Source organism: Mytilus galloprovincialis, chromosome 5 (assembly GCF_965363235.1).
Source record: "Mytilus galloprovincialis chromosome 5, xbMytGall1.hap1.1, whole genome shotgun sequence".
Lineage (NCBI taxonomy): Eukaryota > Metazoa > Mollusca > Bivalvia > Mytilida > Mytilidae > Mytilus > Mytilus galloprovincialis.
Window position 1 is genome coordinate 9,227,066 of NC_134842.1, and position 9,165 is coordinate 9,236,230.

The window sequence follows — 9,165 nt, forward strand, 5'->3', positions numbered from 1 at the left end:
ATGGGACTGTTTGCATTAAGTTGTATGCAATGTGACCTTAAAAAACACAACCGGAAGTGACCTTTTGTAAACCGGAAGTAGCTATTTTTTGCACTAAATCAATGTAAAAGTATATAGAACCATATATTTTTGGAATCAGTGTCAAGTAAACTATCAAACAATACCGGAAGTAAACTTTTTAAACCGGAAGTAAAAGATTATCTCCCTTTTTTTTTCTTTTTTTATAGAAACCATATATTTTTGGAATAAGCGTTCAATAATCTGTCATTTGACGCTTAAATTGACATTTAAAACCAAATTTTAATATTTTCATATAAAAAAAAGGTCTTAACTGGTGGAAAGACCATCAATGGTTCTCTGAACGATTGGTTTTTAATTATTATTATTATTCTTTTTCCGCCAAACTTTGACAAATTTAGCCGCGTTAACCGTAAGACGTGTCGCTTTCATGTTGACACTTTGTATCGGTGTCATGAATACCTATCTGGAACTCACCCTGTGAGTCGAAATATTTTGTCGGTTCGGAGTTATCCCTCCGAAACCCAAAAACCTTGTTATCGTTCCAACACCGTAACCGTAATAGGTAGAAAAAAAACAAAGGGTGAAATTTGTTCAGGACCAGACCCCGGTTCTTCGTTACATTGGGATCGAAAAGATTCAACGACTCATTGGTAGGGTTATGCCCCTATGAAAATTAACCGGTGTCGGTTGACCACCAAAACTCAGAAACTGTAAGTCGTAGACACCTAGGATCTTCACCATTGATCATCAATTGATGTATTGTTGAAAAATACCTCAAGGTCAAATTTGTATGTTGACCTTGACCTTTGACCTATCACCTTGTTATGGAATAATCTCAGAAACTATTATACTTACAGAAGTTTTAAATAGTGGAAAATGTTTGGGTCATTACGGCGCAACTTTGTTACATTTTGACCGAAGAGATTTGACCTTTTTTTAAGGGGCATAACCCCTGTTTTAGGTTTCTGGAAAAACAAAATCAGCTTTTACTATATAACCAAAGGTCCTAGACCCATGGGGTCTTCGGCAATGACATTGGGGACTGATGACCTTGACAAAGGTCAAAAGGTCAAAGGTCAAGGTCATGTCCCAAATAGCAAATTTAGTGTTTTTAACCTCATATAATGGATTTATAGTGTGTTTTAAAGCTTTTTCCGGTTGACCTTGACCTTTTTAATTCATTCTACATCTATTGGAACATGTATTTACCTTACAAAAGGAAAGACCTCTCAATTGTTCAAGAACAATTGACAGTTTAATTAAGGTCTTTCCTTTTACAAAAGGGAAAGACCTTACTGTATTTCTTCTGTTTATTAAGGTCTTTCCTTTTACTAAAGGGAAAGACCTTACTGTATTTCTTCTGTTTATTATTATTATTATTATTATTATTATTATTATTATTCTTTTTCCGCCAAACTTTGACAAATTTAGCCGCGTTAACCGTAAGACGTGTCGCTTTCATGTTCACACTTTGTATCGGTGTCATGAATACCTATCTGGAACTCACCCTGTTAGTCGAAATATTTTGTCGGTTCGGAGTTATCCCTCCGAAACCCAAAAACCTTGTTATCGTTCAAACACCGTAACCGTAAAAGGTAGAAAAAAAACAAAGGGTGAAATTTGTTCAGGACCAGACCCCGGTTCTTCGTTACATTTGGATCGAAAAGATTCAACAACTCATTGGTAGGGTTATGCCCCTATGAAAATTAACCGGTGTCGGTTGACCACCAAAACTCAGAAACCGTAAGTCGTAGACACCTAGGATCTTCACCATTCATCATCAATTCATGTATCTTTGTAAAATACCTCAAGGTCAAGTTTGTATGTTGACCTTGAACTTTGACCTAACACCTTGTTATGAGATAATCTCAGAAACCATTATACTTACAGAAGTTTTAAATAGTGGAAAATGTTTGGGTCATTACGGCGCAACTTTGTTACATTTTGACCGAAGAGATTTGACCTTTCTGTAAGGGGCATAATCCCTGTTTTAGGTTTCTGAAAAGAGAAAATCAGCTTTTACTACATGACCAAAGGTCCTAGACCCATGGGGTCTTCAGCAATGACATTGTGGACGAATGACCTTGACAAAGGTCAAAAGGTCAAAGGTCAAGGTCATGTCCCAGATGGCGAATTTAGTGTTTTTAACCTTATATATAGGATTTTTAGTGCGTTTTCAAGGTTTTTAAGGTTGACCTTGACATTTGACCTTTCAACTTTTTATTGGATATCTTAAAAACGATTATACTTACAGAAATAGTAAATAGTGGAAAATGTTGAGTTGACTAAGGTGCAACTTTTTTACATTTTGACCGAAGAGCTTTGACATACCCTTAATGGGCATAACCCCCGTTAAGGGTTTCTGAAAAGACAAAATTAGCTTTAACTCTTGAACCAAAGGTCCTAGACCCATGGGATCTTTTATAATGACATCGTGGACCAATGACCTTTCAAAGGTCACAAGGTCAATAGTCAAGGTCATGTCCTAAAAAGCGAATTTGTTCTTTTTGTCATATTTTAACGGTTTTATGCGTGTTTGCGAGCTTTTAAATGCATTCTACGACTATAAGTTTGTTGCTTAGTTTTCTGCCCAAATAAGAACATTTACCTGAATCATAATGGATAGACAAAACCTAGAGTTAAATATACAGGATGTTAATTTTTGACTGGATCATATAATAAATTGTGATAGTTTCAGAAGTCTGGAAGTGGAAAATGGTGGATCATTAAGGCATAACTTTGTAATATTTAGCCCAAAGATATTTGACCTTTCCTTAAGGGTATAACCATAATTGATAGTAAAAATATTTCAAGCTATGTTAACATTCACAGAATCAAAAGATGAAATAATAAATGGGGAATGTGTTCATGGGACACAGATGATGCCCCCTGTTAAAGGGAGATAACTCAAGATCGGTAAAAGTGACAATACCCATATATGTACTTGATCAAATTTTTGTGGTAATAAGCATTGTGTTTACGTTTCATAACACTTAGTTGAGGCAAACTTAAATTAGAGAACGGAAACGAAAAATTTAGCAATTTCTCCATTTGAAAAAGAGCATAACTCTTGAACAATGAAAGTGACGCCAAAATTCGAACTTAACCTGTTTTTTGTGGTAATTAGCATTGTGTATAAGTTTCATAACATTTGGTTGAGGGAAACAAATAATTCAGCAATATTTCCATTTGTAAAGCTGCATTACTTTAGAAAGGTAAACATGACGCACCAAAATTCAAAATTGATCTGTGTATTGTGGTTATAAGCATTGTGTATGGATTTCATACCATTTGGTTCAGGCAAACTTAAGTTATTAGAACCTAAACGAAAAACTCAGCAATATTTCCATTTGTAAATGGGCATGACTCTAGAACCATAAAAGTGACGCCACCAAATTTCAAACTTGGTCTGTGTTTTAAGATAATAAGCATTGTGTATAAGTTTCATAACATTTGGTATGGCAAACTAAAGTTAAAGAAAGGAATCCAAAAAATTAGTAATTTTTCAATTTGTAAAGGGGCATAACCATAGAATGGATAAAGTGACACCATCAAAATTCAATCTCGATCTGTTTTTTCTGGTAATAAGTATTGTGTATAAGTTTCATATTATTTGTTTGAGGTAACTAAAGTAAGAGACCAGAAACAAATTATGGGATGTGCGGACATGCAGACAGACAAGGGTAAAACTTAGTGCCCCTTTTGCTATGACAGGGACATACAAAAAAATTGTTCTTGCCATTTGCAAAAGAGCATGCTGGTAGGATGAATGAATAACAAAAATGTAAAAGACAGTTAATACATTTAATCATATGGAAATCAAATACAAAATTATTGTAAAAACATAATTATTTTCCTAGTAAAAGTGTATATTCAACCTAGCTAAACCATGATTCTTCTTTTAGTGAAAGCAAGTTTGTGTATTAATAGTGAAAACACCTAAATTTAAATAAATAACATGACAGACACATCTTCCTTAAATTTTGATTTCCTGAATTTCTTGTACTTGTTAGAAACATTTTAAGTATTAGTTGAACTTTCAAAATTGTTCCTAATTAAATAAAAATATGTAAAATTATTTAATAGTATACTTTGTCTGGTGTCTTTGGGTATAAAAGGACTTTGTACCTGTAATAGCACATTTTAATGTGAATATTGTCAATATCCAAAATAAAAATTCAAATTAATTATTCACCGCTCCACCATTTCTCCTTTGCATATATATATATTGCATATATAAATCTTAAATAAAAAGATTTAATGCCAATAAATTATTGTTCAAGATAAACATTGGAATAGTATTGTCTGAGGATACTGAAGTAAACTAGACAAAACGATCAGTAATCACCACAAAGCCACAGAATTTATTGTTGGTATAGTTGGTTTGTTTCTTATTTTCAATTTCTATCTTCATTTTACTGAACAAAAACAATCTGATGTTTTGGATTTAAATCCATTTCGCCTAGGATGCACAAATCATCAAGATTAAAATATAATACCACCATAGATTGCTGTTTGTCTATAATATGTATATATATATGGCTGAGCAGTCTAGAGCGTTAGATACAGTGATGGCAGTGTTGATATCCCAATAGCACGAGTTCGAATCCCAACAGGGGAAGAACACAAATTTGCTTCCAAAGATTTGCAGATTTAACATTGTTGTCTTGATATTTAGAGTAATTATGAATTCAGCTGTGTATCACCTTCACTATTGATCCAACGGATGGATCTGTCGTAGAGTTGTCACTTGTTTAAACGTACTTATATATATATATATATATAGGTTATATATGCTATATTCGGAAAAAAAACATGCTGATAAAAAGGTTTACAATCAAATACATCAATAGCAAATGATACAGTTGTACAGCTGTGAAGTAACAGTATATAGTATAAAACATATACAGAAAAATATGAATTACAGTGAAAACAAAGGAAATGTGTTACTGTTGTTTTGTAGGAGGATAAATTTCTCTATTATTTTATGTTAAGATTTAAAGTTTTTATACTACTGACAGTTTTGATACTTTCATTAGACTTTTCAATTTCAAGAATATTACAGTCAGTTAATCATGTTTATAATGTATTTCTAACTCAGTTGGCAATGCAAATAAAATATTTGTTCATTGAAAATTTAAACATGGTACATACTCATTAATTGCAATTGTGCAAATTACATTTAAAATTCTAACTGATATATAAATGCTTGTGGCTACAGGAAATAAGCTTTATAAACAGTACAAATAAATTTACCGGAAAAAAACAAAACTATGCATTGTCTTCTGTCAAAAAAAACCTTCAATACATTATCATTACATGGCATACAAACTTTAATACTCTAACAATTGAGCTATTCAATATAAGGACATCATTTCTTCTTATGCAGTCATTTACAAAGTATACACATATTATATCTATTACATTTCATTCTCAACCAAAACTTAAAGTCCATCTGACCAATAAATAACACACATCTAATAAAAAATGAGCACATCTAAAACCCAGGACATACATATAAGTTACCGTTTACTATAGTAAATTCAATTTTGAGACAATGACATTGGAATCAAGAGTCAAGGTCAGAGTGACCATGATCTTTATGCATACAAAGTGTTGTCTATTCATTTGCTACAGTACACAAATCAGACAATGCTTTACTTGCATAAAGATCAAAGGTCAAAGTCAAACAGAGTGACCTGACTTGATATAGGACACCCCACCCACCCCCCATCCCATGATGCATCAGCAACCAGATTATTTAACCTACATTCAACAGTACAGAAATCAGACAATGCTTTACTTGCATAAAGATCAAAGGTCAAAGTCAAACAGAGTGACCTGACTTGATATAGGACACCCCACCCACCCCCCATCCCATGATGCATCAGCAACCAGATTATTTAACCTACATTCTACAGTACAGAAATCAGACAATGCTTTACTTGCATAAAGATCAGAGGTCAAAGTCAAACAGAGTGACCTGACTTGATATAGGACACCCAACCCACCCCCCATCCCATGATGCATCAGCAACCAGATTATTTAACCTACATTCTACAGTACAGAAATCAGACAATGCTTTACTTCCAAAAAGATCAAAGGTCAAAGTCAAACAGAGTGACCTGACTTGATATAGGACAACCCACCCACCCCCCATCCCATGATGCATCAGCAACCAGATTATTTAACCTACATTCTACAGTACAGAAATCAGACAATGCTTTACTTCCATAAAGATCAAAGGTCAAAGTCAAACAGAGTGACCTGACTTGATATAGGACCCCCATGGTGCATCAGCAACCAGATTATTTAACCTACATTCTACAGTACAAGTTATGCACAGTACACAAATCAAACAATGCTTTACTTGCATAAAGATCAAAGTCAAACAGAGTGACCTGACTTGATATAAAGTTTCCAGACAACAGAAAGACAACCGATGACGCTTTCAAACATATGATAACAGACAACACAGGACAGTTGGAATTGTGTCAAACACTCACACTGGCCCTTAGACAGTTTGCATTAGTTATCTTTTGTAAATACTATTTGATCGAACTTACCTTTACATAATGCTGTATTTTAATCTTCTATCTCCTATTTCTTTTTACTTCTTAATCATAAATAGACATTTCTCAGCTGATGATATATATTTATCAACTATCTAACCCGTTGGCAAGTGCTGTATTAAAATTACCAAAGCATGCACAAAAAGTTAGACAATTGATTTCAATTCTTTACCACTGATGACTACGAATTTGATCTGAAATTAAAGTAAACATATAAAACTCTTATAATATTCAGTTAAGAAACAAATTTCACTTTATAATATAATTTAGAGTTTGATACATAGCTAAATAAAATAGGGAAACTATTAATAAACTTGAAATTTAAACACATAAAGAACATATATACAAAACTAAGTTGTAAGTACCGGCTTAGTATTTTGAAAAATAATATGTAGGGAAACTTTTGATCGTTTTGTACAAAATGAATTTTCCTTAAACATGTTTAAGGCACTCTTATCATTTTCTATTAATACTATACAGCTTTCAAGTAGTAGGGTTTATTTCCAGAATGACAGATATTGCATCATGATAACTGTAATAAGTTGGAATAACACTTACTTGTACTTTTTCACAACTTTTGATATAAACATGGTCAATCAGTGTACCACCCTCTGTTGTTGCCTCTTGTACTAACTGTTCAAATCCGAATGAAGCCATAAAATCTTGTATTGATCTGCCACCCTTTATGATGTCTTGATTAAAGTCTCCTAAAACAATAATACTGCTTGAAAGCTGTGTCAATTCTGACAAAAGAGCACCAACATTTCTTAAAAATAGTTCAATTTGGTATTTTTGAGTTCTATATATTGTAGCAATTAGAACATTCATTTTCAGAACTTTGAAAATCATACATTCAAGATTTTTTTGAGATGTATCAAATTCTTCATACTCAGAATCTGATTTAACATATACACCAACTCCACCATGACTCATTTCTTGTAAAGAAGCATACAAAGGATTATTTGATGCAAATGCTGCTGACCTTGGCAAATGATGAAGTTTATAATTAGGAAGGTGAACATCATCACTACAAGATTCCAACCATGTTTCAGTCAAACAGATATAATTTGCATTTTGGAAGTCTGAATTGGCTTTCAAATCATTTTGGTGAGCCTTTAGACCTTGAATATTGTGGTAAACTATTGACAAACCTGCTTTATGATTTGAAACTATGGTGTCATTTTGAGACAAAAAATTATCCATGGATTTGATTCCTTCCATTATATCAGGATCACTGTATATTTTTTTGTTCAAAGTTTTATCATCAATTGGTAATATAGTCAGCCCATTTTTTGAAGTAACTCTACTCAATGCAACATATGCCTGACCATAAGCAAAACATTTATTCAAGCAGACAACTGCCTGTGGCACTGTCAAACCCTGAACCTTGTGAACAGTACATGCCCATGCTAGCTGCAGAGGATACTGTTTTCTTGTTCCATTACTGAATGGTATACTTTCTATAGATGGTTCTAATCCAACACATCTTTTTCCATTTATTATCTTCTGTACTTTTGCATTTTTTCCAACTCTATCATTATCAAAATGAATATATATGTTGTTCGGTAATGCTCCTTTTGAAAATTCTGAAATACTGAGAACAGTACCCATAACACCATTCACCAAACCATCACTGACTGCTTCATTTTTTATCATCATCACACGAGCTCCTTCTGCTAACAGGATTGATGTTGGAAGACAAATATTAGTTTTTGCAAAATTCTGTCTTCTCTTCGTAAGTTTCCCTGTTGTCTTATCCTTTTCAAAATCTTGAGCTTCAATTAATTTGGGCTCACTCGACAACTTCATAATCATTTCATTATTGTACATGTTAATTTCATTATTAGTAGCATAAATGTGCAGAGCTTCATCTGGTCCACTATCTATGCACTCTTTCAACATTTCTTGATCTGAAGATTTTAGTGGATAATTGTTCTGTTTGACCCTTAGTCTATTCAACAACTGGGCAAACAAACTATCTTCTCTCTGTCTCATGACTTCATCTAATTCCACAACAGAAAAAAGATCATTCCACAGATAATTCAAAGGATTTGATGGATCATTAACATAAAGTTTATCTGACCTTTTTGATTTTACTGGTGGTAATTGATAGAAATCACCCACTGCTATCACTGAAACTCCTCCATAAGGATACTTCTCAGGCCTTTTCTTAATTTGACGCAACCTTTCATGAATAAAAAATAACAACCTTTTGTTGACCATTGAGACTTCATCTATGATGAGAATTTGTAAATTCTCTAATTTGGACCTCAAACTATTCAGCTTATCTTCTCCTAGCATAGCTTTCTCAACAGATAAACCTTTAAAAATGGAAAGTGAACTGTGAATTGTCAATCCATTTATATTAAAAGCTGCCGTGCCAGTTGGTGCCGTTAACAACACAGTCAAATCATCAGGATTTGGGGAACAGTGTGCAAGAATTCTTGTGGCCTCATAATACAAGCATTTAATCAAATGGCTTTTGCCTGTTCCGGCTCCTCCAGTTACAAAAACATGAAATGGCGGTGGATTCTTGCCATTTACTTTTAAATTGCACCACTCTCTGATCTTA